Here is an 18,260-nt window from a genome sequence, read left to right as displayed (position 1 = left end):
TAGGACATAGGGACAAAATGTCAGTTAGGTAATCTTGCTCTCTATTCAATACCAGTTTGACCTGAACACAAACGTATCATAAAGTGTTGGGCACTCTAATTGAGGAAAAAATGTGGTAGGCAATGACCAGATGAGAGGAACAAGAACAATTAGCAATAAAAAAAATATAAACTACTAGAAAATACTGAGAAAAGGTTTTATTACCAAACGAACAAACCAAAAAACCCCACCTTTTAGGAGACATGATCTTAATTTTCAAATATATAAAAAGCTACTGCAAAGCACACTCACTTCATTTCCTCCTAGTCCCTGAAGATAGGAGAAGAAATAGTGGGTGTTGGAAAATTGTGGAATCATAAAGGAAACATAGGGAAACACTTTCTAAAAATTACAAGGATAAACTCCCAAAGGAGACTAAGCATTGGAGAACAATGTTATGTCTATCAGGAATCTCTCAGTCCATCTGTCTGTCTACCTATCTCTCTGCCTGCTGGAATACAGTGTCAAAGAGAGATTAACCAAAGCAATTTTCTCTGACTCTAAGATTTTTCCATTTTAGCTTTCTTTTATATGAAGAAGCATTTTCAGTCCCTGCTGTCCCTGCCTATCAAAGAAAAACCTTAGGCAAGAGCTAGCTGATCAGAAGTCAATATGACAATCAGAACAGAATTGCAATCAACAGAGCTACATCAGAGCAAAACCAGAGTAAGACTAACACCACATTCTGAATCTTGACTTTTCTAAACATAACAGAGTACACTTTTACCTAAGGCTTTCTTTAAGATCAAATGAAAATATGAGACAATGAGCTTAAGAAAAATCTTTCATATGCTCAGCTTTTACCTAGGGAGTTTATGTGACTGCAACAGAACTTAAAGGAAAATGAAACTTTATAAAACCTAACTTTAAGATTTAAGAAATCTTACTTTGATTCCCTATTCCCATATCGCAATTGTTCACAAAAAGATTCTGAATACTTCCACACAATGGCCATAGCTTTAGTTAGATCAGACTGACTTACCTTCACTGACTTTTTGATGCATATAACTTTATCTGCATCAGGTGGAAATCTGGTCCTTTTGCTTTTACACCCTTTTGTTGTAAGTACTTGCACTGATGATAAATTTTCTCAGTTAAATCAGATAGAAAGTAATAAACATTTTTTTTTTCAATTTCAAATTTGTATTTTGCATCTTTTTTTCTGTAATCTTACCTTTACAATATAACCACCTTTAATTTCACAAAAGACTTGCATACAAGTGGAACATATGCAATTACAATTCAACAGAAGAAACAAAAAAAAGGGAGAATTTAACATCCGAAAAGAAACCATAGGATAAGAAGCATGAATATTCCTAATCTGGTTTTGTAGCATGATGAAACATCACTTGAAGCATAAAAATGATGTGTGTGGCTTTATTTTGACTGGTTCTGATTTAAGGATATGAGGGAGATGGGAAAGGAAGATTAGTTATGCACACTGTGCTTATCGGTTATTGTTTTGCAGTCATACAGGCCAATAAGAGCTGGCCTTCAAATAGTCAGGTAAGATAACTAATAGAAATATAGATGAATCAACCTAGCATGTAAAATACAGTATTCAAAACTTGTGGGTGACCCAGTGTAAATACTTAAACATCTGATCAAATATAGACCTCTCCAATCTAGATGTCTATGTCTTGCTAGTCATCTGGCTTCCCTTCATAACTAGAGGAGGAACATCTAGAGTAGAATTCACCCTAACAAGGTTGTCCAAAATGTCAGATGAATTACATCTTGCAAATGCCTGATTCTCTTTATTGGCTGTAAAAATAGCTTATGCTGATTATTTCAGAAGATCTACACAGTACTTATCTAAAATTAGGTGAGATTAATTTCACGATTAATCTGTTATTATTACCTCAGCAGGCTGTTTAAAGCTAGTTAAGACATCTCATGAGACCTGCAAAACATACAAGCTATGTGTTTGTTTTGCAGTATTGACTTTCCCACATTGGGAAAGCCACGGAGAGAAGCAGGCTGCTCCTGTAAAGTATACACTGTCTGGATGAATGCAGACTTCAAACAAAAACTGGTGGCTTTGCAACTCACTTTCAACCAGTGAGACCATGCTAAAATGTGATTCCTTAGTGGGATCCCTGATAAAGCAACCTTCTGCTTTTGTCCATGAAATATCTGCATGTAAATCAGTTTTCTCAAATTTACTATTCTTTCAGATTAGTAGACAAATTGTAGGGGGATTTGGGGTAGGACAATGTTCTGGTTTTGGCTGGAGTAGAGTTAATGTTCTTCATAGCAGCTATTATGGGGCTAAGTTTTGGATTTGTGCTGAAAACAGTGTTGATAACACAGGGATGTTTTCGTTACCGCTGAGCAGTGCTCACACAGAGCCGAGGCCTTTTCTGCTTCTCCCCCCACCCCACCAGCGAGGAGGCTGGGGGGGCACAAGAAGTTGGGAGGGGACACAGCTGGGACAGCTGACCCCAACTGACCCAAGGGATGTCCCAGACCATATGGTGTCATGCTCAGCAGATAAAGCTGGGGGAAGAAGGAGGAAGGGGGCACGTTCGGAGTGATGGCATTTGTTTTCCCAAGTAAAGGTTACGTGTGATGAAGCCCTGCTTTCCTGGAGATGGCTGAACACCTGCCTGCCCATGGGAAGTGGTGAGTGAATTCCTTGTTTTGCTTTGCTTGCATGCACGGCTTTTGCTTTACCAGTTAAACTGTCTTTATCTCAGCCCATGAGTTTTCTCACTTTTGCTCTTCTGATTCTCTCCCCATCCCACGGCAAGGGGAGTGGTGGGGGTGGGAGGGATAGTGAGCAAGTGGCTGTGTGGTGCTTAGTTGCTGGCTGGGGTTAAAACATGACAGTAACAGACAGAACATTTGGAATAATAATCTTTCTAAACATGAGAGAAACATAACAGTGCAGCACTAACTGTTCAGCAAAAACAGATGATGTTCTGTATTTTAGGAAACCATGCAGTCATTTCCAGAAAAAAAATTATAAAAAGGGACATTAAATATTCAATTAAAATTAATAACTCTAACATATCTTTGAAACTCATTTTCCTTAAAACTCAGTTATCCAGATGTTCACAGAGAATAAACACAAAAGGAAATTGAGTATGCTGTCACAAATTAATTAAAAGCCTCTGACAGTACATTGATGGACATGCATAAGAAGCTACATAGCTATTAATTTTTTTTTAAAAAATCAAACAAATCTTTGCAGACTTATTTTGTTCATATTTTACCCAGATGCTACTGCCATGGTTTCTGCTTAGCAGAGAGATCTTTGTTTCTGAAGTATGAAAGTCTGTTTATCTAAACCGTATGACTTTATTCAGTTGTGTCGCATTTACGTGCAGCTTTCTCTATAATATGCTTAAGATAGATAACTTGGGGATCAGTCACTCAAAACCTGCTGTTGCTTGAAGTGCACATTTACAGTCATATCTGGTTTCAGTCAAAATAAAACAAACAAACAAAAAAGTTAGATGTCTTAATTTGAGCTGAATCCAGTGCCCTGAGGTATCCAAGACAGCCACACAGGGCTTGCCCTCTCTCAGGAGCTACAGGAAATCTGTGCTCTTCTGGGTCATCAGCTAGAGGTTGGGCAGACACCCAAGAACATCTAAAACAATTTTAGATGTTAATCTCCAGGCACCTCCATCAAGCCCCTGTTCTAAATAGAGAAATGTAGCTTGTTTTTAGGAAGAACAGTTAGACTGTCCTCTGGATGAATTTCAAGTTGAAACAATCTGTCTGAAGTCTGTACAAAATTTCAAAAGAGCAGTGGTCTACAAAGGCTAACAGAGGCACCAGAAGGAGGTATCCTCTGGGAGTGTTCTGTGGTGAAGGTTAGAAAGGTTAATGCTCTCTAATAGATGTAACCTGAAATATAATATACACTCAAAGAAGAAACCCTGATAAATGTTTCATTAGAAGAAGAAGAAAAGAAAAATCATCTAAAGGAGGGAGAAAGGAAGGGGGAAAAGAGGGGGAGAAATCTAATTTGCTCTTATTTTAAGCAATTTAAAGTTGCTTTCATATCTCTATGTCTTTTATAAATATTCTTAACTGTTTGGCTATTTTGGACTTCAATCAAAATTTTATCTTAATCTAGATTGAAGGGAATGTGATTTTAAGAGAAATTGATAAGAGCAAGACTGGATTGTCATGAGTATATAAACCAAAGCATTGAGGCCTTCGAACTAGCAGAGCTGGCAATGCAGGAGACATAGAAAAGTCTTTCAATGATGAAAAGTAATAAGGAGGACACTCCACCATACAGTAAGATATCAGCTGCAAGCTTACCCCAATCCAAGCCCAGGTTTAAGATGTGAAGGGATAAGGCATCCTTCTGACACAGCTTTAGCTTAAAATTTATACTGTACAGTACAGTATTTTACCAAGACAAGTGCCAAACCTTCTCAAATGAAAGCAAAACCATTTTTAAAGAGATTGACACTTTTTCATTTTTTTCTTTTTTTTCCCCCCATGTCCTTCCAGTAGCAGCATATTTGCAGGTACCATATTTTTTTCCTTCATTTCTGTATCAGATCTATAACACTCCTTCAGATTTCTTCCAAACTCCAGGGCTGATCTCTTACAATAACAAATTGTTCCATACCTATTCTTGATGTAGGAGTTAGTAGTTAAAGTGTATGCTTTCCTCAACTGCTAAGTCAGGAGTTTGCTTTCTTGCCATAGTCAAAGCATTTCTGTTTCAGCCTGAAAGAGTATCATCCTGGTTAACAAGCTGCCAAAGTTAAATGTAGCTTGAATCAATCATTGTTCACTTACTGTAGATTTTGTCTGCTAAATATTTCCTGGAGCACTAATTCCCCCAAATTATCATCTGAAGAGTTTAGTAGGAAGCCTTTCTATTATAACCCGAAAAAAGGAAGTGATGTTTGCCCTACAAGTGACTTTTATATTAGTTTCAACAGGAAAATAAAAGGTGCACATCTGAGAGACTGTAGTGATACAAGACGGTAGAAAATTAACAAGAGAAGTATTCTTGGCTGGCTGATATCATACAAAGAGAAGGATTCCTGGCTGGCTGATATCATATCAAATCACACTACAGATGAGTCAAAAATTCCTCCTTGCCCTGTGCTGAAGTTTTCTTTACAGGACAAATTGGGTTGTTTTTTGGAATTGAGTTTCTATCACGGACTTTATGTGCTCACACTATTAGTTTTAATACTTTATATCTTGTCAACAAAGAAATGCTCATGAAATTAATTTCATATTTGTAAAGAAAGCCTGAATTTTACTTTATGTATGTATGTCATTTGTCTTCATATTAAGTTGTTTAATTATATTATTAGAAAATAAATTATTATTGTACTACCCCTTCACTAGTTCTAAACTGAAGATTAAACTTGCATATGTAAGACATAGTGACACTGCACCAGCAAAGATTCTGTAACTGTGATCCCTGGACCTCCTTGTGGTCCAAGTAGATTTGGCTTGTAACAACTTAGTGAGCAACAAATCTTTATATTCACTTAGTACACTCCATTAAGGAACATCTATTGCTGAAAAAAGTATTTTTTAAAGACTAACTTCCTAAGAGGGGCAGAAAAAGTTAGAAGTACAGTTATTTTTTTTCTTTTAGGAAGATGATGAATAATTATGGAAAACAAGAAAACAAGAAAGCAAGAACAAAACAGAGTATTAAAAATGTCCCCAAATAATAATTGAAAGCTTTCACTCATGCTTTTCAACAGATACTAAATACCTATCTATGTTTAAAAGCTTCATTTCAAATAACCTATGAAGAAAAATTGGTAAGTGAAAAAAAAATTAAAATTCAAACAGTAGAAGGAAAGTGACTAGAGGAATTAAATAGAGTAATTCTTCAGAGAATCAAATAATGGATTTAACAATTCAATAATTCAGACATAAATAATAATTATTTGGAATTTGAGGGTTATAAATTATGCAAATATAATAAGATTTCTCTAAATATATAAAGTAAATATTCTAATTTATTTATATCTTCACAAGTAATCATGCTTACTGCAATGGCATTGGCAGTGCTATTAGCAGAATTATTTAACAGAATTTATTCCTTTGTAAAATGGTAGTAAACCAAATATGTTTAAAAAGTTAGTCAAAGAAGGTTGCTGCATGTTAAACATTAATATATTATGTGTAAATGACTAATTACAGACACTAAAGATTTTAACTTTCATCAGATATTTATGATTTATGCAGAAGATTAGATGCTATTGATAGAAAAATAAATTAAAAGGCAACAGGGTTCAGTAATGTGCTTACTCAATGCATTGGTAACACAAGGTTCTGCCTAGCTGCAAATACTTTTAAGAGACGATCAACTTAAGAAGTTCTGTTATTTCCTGTACCAAGTTCATACCCAAGTGCCTGGTTCCTATGAGTACTCTTATGGCTTATCTGGTAAGTTTTACACAATGTTGCTCAATGACATATGCAAAGTGCTAAAGTAGATCTTAAGGGTCCTCTATACTAGGCACAACGCGGAACATGAAGATCAGGGCTGGGGGGGGGAGGGGAAGTATTTCTGGCTTCCAACTTCTCATGCAAGAATCCACAGCAACCCAGAACCCCTACAAAATGTGCCCATGGACTTTTTTAGTCATTTTCCACTGGCATGAGACCTACAGAGGGAGCTGGGGGCAGTTCTCTGGGGAAATGTTCTCACACAAATGGAGTTTGTTCACATCCTCCAAATACTGTTACAGTACTGAAAAGGGACAAGGGCAGAGAAAAAATTTGCTCCTTCCTTAAACGCACTCAGGTGCCCAAGAACTTCCTTTCAAAACCAGTGTGATATGAATGTCTTATAGCTATCATAATTACTGCTAATTGCCAGTTATGGATCTTTTCCCAGCTTTATAGTTAGAGCTTCTGCCTGCTGCTACAGCAGTGTACAAATCTGAAACAAATGAGCAGTGTGGCTATTTCCTCATATCTTTTGCATGAGCAAATAGACTGCCTGTATCTATAAGACAGTCAAATACACCAGGAGGGCTGCCTAGCTAACGAACCAATCCAGCCAGCGTCTGGCATGAAACAGGGCACAAACTGTGGAAAGAGGTACACATCATCTCCTGGCAAGCTAGCTTATAGTCTGCTATACAGCTATTGATCATGCTGTCAAAGGTATCAAATCAGCACTGCTGTGAAGGGATCTCTGCTACTGTGACAGAGACATTTTCCTACCATGTTGTGCACCTAACTGTTAGACACCTAGCTTAGCTTTAACTTTTGGTCCAATGCATACCTATCATTGCTTTTCCCCCTTGCAACTTTTCTTCTTCCTCACATTTCAGACCTGAAAAATGGGCAACAGTTTACACTTGTTAATTAATCACTCAGGTCAGACACCAATCTGTTAATGGAAAATTAACCAGCAACATGAAATAATGTTTGAAATCCATCATCTAAACACAAGTCTTGGACATTCCTGTTGTTGCTTTCTTGCAGGTTGCTGAAATAACTTAGAGTAAAACTGAGATAACTTTTCCAGGCAGTAAATCTAGTCTGTTCTGATACTGACATATTTCATATCTTCTTGATATTACAAGAAAATGTGGAAGTAATTCTGTTTAAGAAATTATCTGGACAGATATTATGACTGTTTTCTCTTTCTGAATTTCAAGTTCTACAAAGAAAATTCATGAAACACCTAAAGTAGATTTGAAACATACACCTCAGTAATTCTAAAACCCAACCATCTATATTACAGTTACTTCATGCAGATAACAAACTTTAAAGAAATTTGGACAAGGGTCTCGTTATGATAGATGTTATACAAGTCATATAGCAATGTAACAGCAACCTATGTGTAAAAGGGAGAGGAGGAGTCTGAAGATAATGAAGCTGATGATGCAAGGGCTGGTGGGCATAAAGTTAAGATGACACCTACTGGGAATCTCTTTTCATGTAGCTACAACTCAAGACTTACTTTTGGACCATTTATTCATTTGTTTGTCCTGCTCAAGAGCTCCTTTGCCCCTGGCCTTGGTCCTAGATCAAAGAAAACCTCAGTATTTACACATATTCCAGTCACTCCTCCAACTGACAAAGCCAGTGATCTTTGGTATGTTTTCCCTCACCTTTCCCGTGCAAAATGTGACTTCAGTCATGCTTCATTTATTAGAAGTTATAAGCATTATTTGCAAAGTCAGATTTTATTGCTCCCAGTTTTAAAAAATAACTTCCAAAGCCAAGAGCTTTTATAAGGCCCTTCCAGGACTTCAGTGTTACTTCTTTGTCTTTCTGGGTGTTTTTTCCTGTCTAGGAGAGTTTTCTTTTCCTCTCAAACACATCAACAGATATCCCAGTACTTGCATTTAGAATCAAGTCCAAAAAACTCCTCAGCAAATAAAGAAGTTTTGTACTTGGCTTATACATCTTTGCCCTCAAGTTCAATGCAATAATTTAGACCACTTACTACACAGTCCTATCGGACCTGTCAGTCATCTAAATATACTCATTGCCTCTGTACTAGATAATGAGGTTGCCTACATACCTGCAGGTCGCTGCACATAATCAAAACATTCTGGATGACATGTAGGTGTTTAATCTCCCATGGCACAGGGGGGTGGGTAGGGATGTGCTGAAACTGCGTTGAATGCCTGCTGGCATCCTGAAATCTGTGAGGACAAAGGGGTCTGGCAGTGCATCAGACAGGTCTGGGATGTCGGTGCTGTTCCCAAGTGCTGGGACTCGCCTGCTTCCTGCAAAGCATGCACAGGAGCTTAACTAAGAAATACAGGCTTTTCAGACAACTTATGCCGTAACTGGAGAGATGAGTTCTCCTTTTAAGCCTTATAAGTTACTCTTTGGAGGTGCCTGACTTCTTCTCCCTTGACTGTTTACAAAGATTAAGTTCCCAGGTAATAATCAGTCCACCAAGCCAGATTCTTATTATTAACGGATCAAAACCCATAAATTAGTCACTTTGAGTAGAAATCCAGAATACAGACCTGTAATCTCAGCAGGCACTTCTTCTGTCTGTCTTCATTGCTTTTACTATTTTACCAGCATGAAGGGTAGCATTTTAAACAAGTTTAAAATTGCACATGTAGTAAAGATGTGCTTGCTGACAGCTACCATCACACTCTAGTAGACTAATAAAGTCACAAATCTGGCCTGAATTGCCTTCCCTAACAGAAAAACAGCCGAAACCTATGCACGTTTTTAAATGCATTTAAATATGAAGCCTATAATTAAGTGCAAGTGTTCATAAGATTAGAGTTTAAATGTGAATGCTTGGTGTTCATACTGATATATTTAAGCATAAACTTAGAATCTTAACTGTCATTCACTACTTTAAGTCCTTGAGAATTATTTGGCCTTTTAAAATTAGAGTTAATGTTTGCCCCAATGTACACTGCAGATGATCATTTAAGGCACAGCTAGTGTTAAGTGCTGTGTTAACAGTTCAGTAGTTTTGACAGTGTGAGTATCATCCTTTTAAAATAGCAAATTAGATAAGATGAGAACTTTAAAATGAGATCTAGATTACTGTGTATTGAATTAATTAAATTGTATTGCAATTTCTTGTTAAACCTTTGAACATTTCATACTAAATGAATATTCGTCAGACAAATTTGTGTCATCTCTGAGACAACAGTGTGTGCTGTGTGAGGGGATAGGGGGAAGCACTGGCTGCATGGGAGAGGTCACAGGTCTTCTGCACTATACTTCTCTGTGCACTGGGGAGGGTCCTGCACAGCGATGCAGCTGGCACGCTTTCTCACACAGCCCTGCAACCAGGCAGACAGAAGGTCTGTTGTCTCTTAGATGTAGCCTCTTTGACAGCATTCAGGCTCCCAGTGGGGTAACCAACGCAGCCCTTCTCCTCCTGTCCTGCAGTTTATACAAATATATAAAAGTTGCTTAATGTCATGGGGAAAAAAAATATTGCTAAAGATCAGTCTGGAGAAAATTTATTGGAATTGATTGACTTCGAGACTCCCTGACAATCCTGGGTATTATAGCTAAATATCTTCCCCTGACTCCATCACACACATACTTTCCTGCTCACTAGCAAACCAAATAAATCAGCATAATGCATTAAAATAATATAGGAACGAAAAAACTTTACTTCCTGCTCCCAGGTGATATCTTTTCTTCCCCAGACTCTCCTTTCTATATCTTGTTCCTTGCTCTAAGAATCTAGTTCTTGCTGCCTAGTGCTGCAAGTTCAACAGTGAAATTAAAGCATCTCGTATCAGCTCAGTGGTTACAGCATTCTCAGGAGCAGAAGCAGCATACTTGAGCAGAGGAGGCCTAAAAACTCATATTTCACTTTCCAGGGACGTGCACTAACTTTTGGTTTTAAAAAAGTTACAATTCCAGTGCTGGTTTTCTACATATTCTGAACTAAACTCTGATGCCTCCACCTTGACTATGTTTGCTTGGTGAAGTGCCCCCTCTGAGAATCCCTGAGGGCCAAATCTCTCCGAAGAATTTAACAGTTCAGGAGCCACATCTCTGAACTGTAATGAAGTTTAGCTGTCATCTGAGTTTATAGCTGGTCAAACTCTAAACTATGCAGAGATAATTATTCACAGACATGTAGAGAAATAAGCAATCTAAAATAGAAACAGTTCTAAGTATTAGGAGTTTCCCAGGTAAGTGATAAAGGAAAGCAGGTGTCCTGAATAGCTTTCTTGGTCTAACATTACACCTACATTTGTGTTAAACATTAAAGTTAGGCCACCTGCATATTTCCCAGTTTAACTTGGATTAAACTATGAGCTCTACCTTATCCTATAAATCACATTTATCTGTTTTGTACGTAATGGTATTAGATTAGCATGTAGAAGGAAACAGAAATTTTGGCCTTACCGCTCACAAGTGGAAGAAAATGTCTTCTGACTTTTGAGATGTTTGGACACATGTAAATATACTTTCAGGCTTGATGATACCATTTCCCACAATTTATCATACCCTTGCTTTTTTTTATTTGCATATGTCATCCTGACACTATTTTAAATCTTTTCTTTATAAAATCTTTTTCAGAGGTCTTATTATTTCTTTACTTTTATATATTAATAATTTAATAAATGCTCTTGCTGAGATGAAATTGTGTTTCTGTAAACTGAAAAAGCAGCATGTTTCTGAAGGCAAACAGTCTTTACACTGCCTTCACTAAGAAGGCAATATGCCTCTGTGTCTTTCCGAACAAATAGCCTAGGTTACACTTTTCTTTAAAGATTTTGGTATTCCTATTAAGGCATATAGAAACAGACCTTGGTAATAAGAAACTTAATGCTTCTTCATTACAGGTATTTGTCACGACCCGGGCTGGACAGACCAGGAGTCACGTTGAGTTCAGAATTCCCTCAGGCTAAACTAAGGTGAAGCGACACCAAACGATCATTTGAACATTTTATTCATGGCAGAACCAAACTGAACTTGGAGGGCATTAACAGTAGGTGGCGGGGTCTCCCACAACAGGAATTGGCATGGAACTACCTCAGTAAACCATGTAACCTGTGGTAACCATATACATCAATTCAGGGAAGAAAATGAGAGCCCTCTCATAGAGTCACGAGGCTCAGAGCAGCCCCCTTTGCTTTCTAGACTCCCTCTCAGAGAAGAGCCCAGGGGTGGCTGGATCCACTCTTAGTCCCAGACTTGGTCAGCAGTTTATGTGTAAGGGGGTGAGGTGTAGGGATTACAGAAAAAATAAGAGACAGAGAGAGAAATGAGAAAGATTTCACCCGTCCTGGGTCCAGCGTTGGTCCAGCCAGCTGAGGGGGTCCAGTTCCCGTAGGCACATGCATGTGGGACTATCAGTTTGTGTCTTTTTATCATCTCCTTGTTCTTCCTTTGGGCCAGCACTTGAACTCATTAAGCTAATCAGCTGTCATGTGCTGTTTGTGCTTCCAGAACCTTCGGGAAATGGGTGGGTGGGTGAGCGGGCTTGGGGGTCGTTTGGGGTGTAACTTCTCCCTCCCTGCAGACATGACCATTGTTTGATCTTTGGCCATACATGGTGACCTGCCCCACTCCACATATCAGAACACAGAGCTACACACAGTAGGCCCTCCTCATCCTGCTGATGTCCTGTGCTGATCAGCTTCTTTTCACCTGTGGTTCCTTGCTATGCAGAGTTCATTGTTATGCAGAGTTTGTCATTAGGCAGAAGTTGTCCCACCACAATGTTTGAGACATTAACTCTTTCAGTCTCTCACAGTATTGCTTTCTCAAATGTGCTCATTTCTTTAATTTTATTTTATTTTTTCCACTAGGGGAAAGTAAGTATCTGATTGTGCACAGCACAGTCAATTTCCAGTGAGAAATTCATAATATATCCTATATTATAACCCTTGACAGCTATCCTTCACCTTGATTTCAGCTTTTATCGGTGCCAGTAAATGACTCACCTAGGATTTCCCAGAGGCACCAAATGGTTGTACTTCATTTTGAGTTCTTTGCAATAGATATGTTTTCTCCCCTTTCAAGCCCTAAATATGAGATGGGATGCACAAGTATATCTTGGCAGGTGATTTAACTAATCAGCTTCTGCAAAACTATATGACCAGCTTTGCAGTCAGTCATATAATGCAGTCAGTGGTGTATACCCAGTAACAAATAGCCTACAAGCTGCCATTTCTTTTATAGCACATCTGTGGTCAAAAATCTACAGTCCTGAACTTAGATATCTTATTTAATTTCCATCTACTATTTAGTGTATAGGGACTCAGCATGATCCTACTGAGGCAAATGCTTATCTGCTTGGGCGTATCTGTAGTGGATAGGCAAAGTGTAATCCTTAGAAACTTAAGTTTGATTTTATGTACATATAAAGAAATTTCCTTGCATAGGATGATTCACAAAGGAACTGCTGCTTAAGAACCTGAGCATCCTGCCTAGATGTTTGCTGCAAGGCACAGTTAGGCCTCTTAGATTTTGCTGATGTACATGCCATGGTGCATTATATTCTTGGCTGAGCTGAGGCATACATCAAGCACATAATCACATTCCTAAAGTTAGCAAGTGTCTTTTAATCCACTAAATATACACATGCATTTACTCCAAGCTTGCAGTAAATGAGAGGAAACTTGGCTATGTTATGAGACTTGTCATTAGACAAGAATATACATCCATGGTCAATATCACTTCCTCCATTCAAAAGATGTACTGAAGAGTACCTACTTAGCATTCCTGGAAATGCTCAGGAGAGTTGTGAGAGAAACACACAGCCAACACAATTAAGGTTGCAGGTGCAGACCATGAGTGAAAGAGCATCCAGAATGGAGGCAGGTGAAACGAACTGCCCCAATGCTGTTTATTTGTGAGGGTTTCACCAGCTGTATCCTAATGGTGTATCCTAACAGATGGATGTCGTGATCTTCCCACATGGCAACTAATCTCAGTTTGGGAGATCATTTAAAAAAAGTATATTCTTTTTCCTAGATAGAGATAGGTGGAAAAAGAGGCTTAATGCAGCTTTTCATAAACATGTTAGTTGCAAAAATGTATTGCTTTGCAAACCCAGACAAGGATGATTTGCCTCTAGGTTCCAATGCAATAGATCTCCTATCTCTGAAGAGGAAGGACATATTACTGGTATGTCTATGATCATTATTTAACGCTTAGAGCACTCCAGTCATTATACCTAGCACTGTTTCAACATCTGCCCAGATGTGAATTGTTCTGATGTGTCTCAGTGCAGGCTGCCATTTTAATGCGACTTCCTTAGCAGGAAGTTTGGTCTGTGACCTATGTTTTGTGACAAAGGAAATGCTGCAGTAATCACCAGATGAATAGATGAGGGAATCAACAGATGAATGAAGGAGTATTTCACTGGTGGTGTTTTAATATAAATGTTGTTTACTAGATTTCCTACACTTAGTTTCTTTACTGTGTTTTCACAGAATACCTTGTCAAGAACTTAAGTTGAAAAAGTAACCAAGAACCATTTGATTTCTTTCCTGGATCACCTGCGTACCTTCCTTGTTTCTACCTATTTTTTGTTTGATAGTTTCAGAACTTCATATTTACCCAAATACTGTACTGCTTTAAGCCAACTATTATACAGTCTCACAGATACAGAAATAGAGACCTGTCTGAGCTTCCTTCTCCATCAACGTCTAGCAACATAATAAGTAACTGAGATGAGGAGACATATCACAAAATCATTGTATGCAACACAGTAATAGGTCCACAGCAGGACTAGGTGCCTAAGGATGTTTCTTAGTGCCTATATCCAACATGGGTGAGTCAATGTCATTCCAATGCCCTTCTTCTTCTTAAATTGCTTAAGCCTGGGTTAGGCGTTCATTAAGATCAGATCATTGAATTATGAGATGGTCGGGCAGTAGAAATGATAAAGCTGTGCAATTTGGTGCAACAGAGGGAAGGCACACCCACATCACACAGTATACTAAAGATGTCATTCATGAGTTATGCACTGAACTCATCCCTTACAAAGGCAGGAAATTAATATGAAGTTAACTTAAAACTTTAAAAAGGGGACAGCTTGATACCTGCATCATCTCTTCTCCCTGACACTTATACAAAACAAAATAAGAACTGCTCTGTGCCATACCAAAAGGCTCGTCAAGCCCTATATTCTGCCCAGCAGTACCTACAGAAAGTTATATGAAAAGGACAAGCCCAGTACAACCTGACCAGGTTCCTCACAATAGCACCTATGTGCAGCAAGAGCCCTGAGAGTCACAGCAGGCTTTGCTTGCATGGAATCTCCCAGGAGGTCTCTGTACCAGACTGCAGCTTGTCCGCTGGAGGATGTTGAGGAGGATACATGAGCCAACAAAACTGCAGCTGATGACAAGAGGAAGGTAAAATCCTACTTAATATTACTAGCATTGCAGATGATGTGTTCTCACCCCAATGAACTATTCCCCCTCTGAACATGAGTGAGCAGTATTTTCAGTAAAACATAGGACGTTATAGGTTTGCTGTGGCCAGCTCACTCCACCCTTTTCAACATTGCATACATTTGCATACTGTATTTTTTTATCTCCTCTAGATCATCTTACCAACTTCCAGGCTTTCTTCAGAACTTGTTCATCATGCTTTTGGTTGTTGTCTATAGGTATCATTGGGATGTAGATTCATTCACAGTTACTGAGATTCATTAACTCAGAAAACAAAAGTAGACTTCTGTCTCTCCATGCTCTCCTCAATACAACATTGCAGCAAATACTTTGAAATTCCCAGCCTGATAGATGAAGGGCTAGACCCAAGGATCTCTGAAGGATTCAGGGGAAAGGTGAAAGAAGACACTGACAACCTAACTAATGACCTTTTTGATACTTTGTTAGCAGCTCTCAAATTTTATGATGTGATGATGATCTTTTTCACCTCGGGTCAACAAAGAGACCCTAGTCAGCATGTCCTTGTGGGCATCCCTAATGCGATCTGATCCAGTTCCTCATAGTAGGGCCAAAACAGCAAACTGAACTGAATCACTCACTGTTATATAACAGTAATCCCACAATTATCCCTGGATTTTTTCTAGGCTTTTTTCAAAAACTTCACTTTGGCTGTATAGAGTTCACTAAATGTCCACACTAAAAAATATAGACAGAGATGGCATAGTAAATCATACCATCTCAAATGACAGCCATGATGTGTCCCTGCATGAATGCTTTCCCCTGCAATCTGAGCTGGTTATGTACCTTATCTCAGTGTGACCTTGAAGCATATGATCTTGCAGGCAATCATGGTTCTGGTTTCAGGGTAGGCTCTGACTATTGTTTTGGTTTTAGCTGAACATCGCTGTCAGACTGTGCATTGAACGAGACTGTCATTTTGCTATAGGAAGGCATACACACACAAGCTTCACAGGAAGACTACGGTCTTGGAGCATAGAGGACAAGAGACAAAGGGGCAAGGTTGACTAGCAAGAAAAAAAAAAGTAAATTCCATCTCAAGGGAAGTCTGATTAGAGCAGCAGTTCAACACTTAATACTTTCATTGGCAGGAAGTCAGTTTTATTACTCTCCCCAGCTGTTTTTTGAAAAGGTTGATGTGTTGGTTATTTTTTACATAAGCAAAGAAATTTACATCACACAGAAGCAGTGTTTCTAGCCTCATAGTGGTTGCACTAGAACCAGATATTCTACCGCTGTTGCATTACACCAAAGTGAGCTTTTGAAAAGGTAAGTTTTCAAAGAAATAGAGACAGAAGGAAGAATACTATTGAGAGTGAGAAGTAGCTAAAGTTCTCTGGCAAAGCTGCAGAGTCATGCATAGATTTAAGCAGGCTTTTGAATCTGTGCATGACCAGCTGGACTCAAAATCAGTCACGAAAGTTAGCTATTTTTTTTAATATAGCAGTATCTGAAGTTCTCCATTTCATTGTTAGTACAGTACTAAGAAAGAATGGAAGTGCCTCTGAGAGTGTGCAAGAAAAATACTGTACTCCTAAGAAAAGTGAAACTTTTGAAGGACATCATTGTCATCATATGCACCTCTCAAAGAACAGAATTTCTTTCATTTCTCTAAATTTGAGGAATGTTTGACTGACAGTCACTTAACAAGTCAGCCATGTAATTATGGCATACTGACTGATTCCATTAGAAGAGATCAAATGGTGATTGGAATCAAAGATATAAAGCTACTGGAATGACAGCTACAAGATAGAAACCTAAATCAGGAAAGCAGTAAGGACATGTCAAAAAGATGCTGGAAGAAAACTGAGATGCAGTTACACTGGATAAACAGGTTATCACAAGGGGAAATTGGAAAATGGAAAAACAAAATAAAGTGAGAAACATCACAGAATAGCAAGAAGCTGTGATGGACAGAAAGTGTATTAGCTGTAGAAACATGCACAGATCCAAACATCCAACAAGCATATTTAGATGGCATGAACTTAATTTTACAATATTTTGCAATTTAACAAACATATCAGTGCTCCATATTAAGAGAAAAAGTGTGCTAAAAATCTGAAAAGGACTTCTAGAGTGAGTCTAAATCTTCAAAAGCTGAAAGCAGGAACAGAGGGCTGACATCTTGCCCTACACATGGAAGGAACACTTCTGAATTATAAATTGGATAGTGATACCGAAGTGAATCTTGGACGGGAAACGTAGCTGTAAGCTTTTGAGTGAGAAAACAAGACCACTGAAATCCCCATCAAAAATACCTTCAGGGAGAAAAATAGTTCTTCCTGAGGAATAAAATGATCTTATATTGAAAATCAAAAGTGAAAATGAAGCTGGTTACATTTGTTGTAATTGCTAAGCCTATAAATATGCTAAACATTTACAAGCAGGTTAAATACAAAAGCCAAAGAGAGATCCTGAAGCTGTGATACACAATTACAAATTTGGTCTATATTTACAGATATTGGCTAAAACAATTTGATGTTGTATTATTATTCACATTTATTTGAGATTGGATTCTTGGAGAACCAAACATGAAAATCTTAATGTACGTTTGCAATATAGTTAAGGGGCATAGTGTAATATGTCATACGTGTATATTAAATCTGTATTTACAGGACATGGAACTCCAGAAGCTTTTATCTGGTGATGGTTCACAATTTAATGAACAAAAGAAACAGTGTCCTGCAAACTGTTTAAACTTTTTCAGGAGAGTCTGTATTTCAGCATTTAACCTCAGAGGTATGTGTGATTGAATAGTTTGGTGAACAAAGAAATTAACACAGTTAAAAGATATTTCAGAAGGTTACAGAGGTTGTAAAGGTTTAGCTCTGCTAAACTTAAGGGCATCACCTTTACAGCACAGAACATCACCTTTGAAATTGTGTTTAGCAAAGGAAAGCAGATTCTCAATTTAGAAGAACTGCAGCAGACAGTAGAACAAATTGTAACGTGCAGCAAGAAAACCTAATAAAGACACAAAAAATGCATCATATAACAGGGATTCAAAGGTATGAAATCCATTATAAAGTGGAACTACAGTTCATTTCTACACAGTTACTTCATGAACTTAAAAAGACTACAACTATCAGAAAGGTTACTCTTCATTTCTGTGAAGTACAGAATCCTGAAGATGAGGTTTTAAGGAAAACGAGGTAAATGACAACCAATTCTTAGCAACAAGCAGACAGGTAGAATTTGCAGAGACAGCCCCCCCACACCCAATGATTCTACAGAGACCCCAAAGACACAGTAGCAGAGACTGCAAAGGAGCAGAAACAGTAATGTTGCATAGCAGTTCAGCTGGAATTCAGGAAAGATTCACTGAACATTGCTAAAACAGTTAATGGAGCTGTAGTATTTGACAAAAGGAATATGTACTGT

The sequence above is a fragment of the Haliaeetus albicilla genome, chromosome 1, assembly GCF_947461875.1.
Source record: "Haliaeetus albicilla chromosome 1, bHalAlb1.1, whole genome shotgun sequence".
Taxonomy (NCBI): domain Eukaryota; kingdom Metazoa; phylum Chordata; class Aves; order Accipitriformes; family Accipitridae; genus Haliaeetus; species Haliaeetus albicilla.
This window is presented reverse-complemented; position numbering follows the sequence as displayed.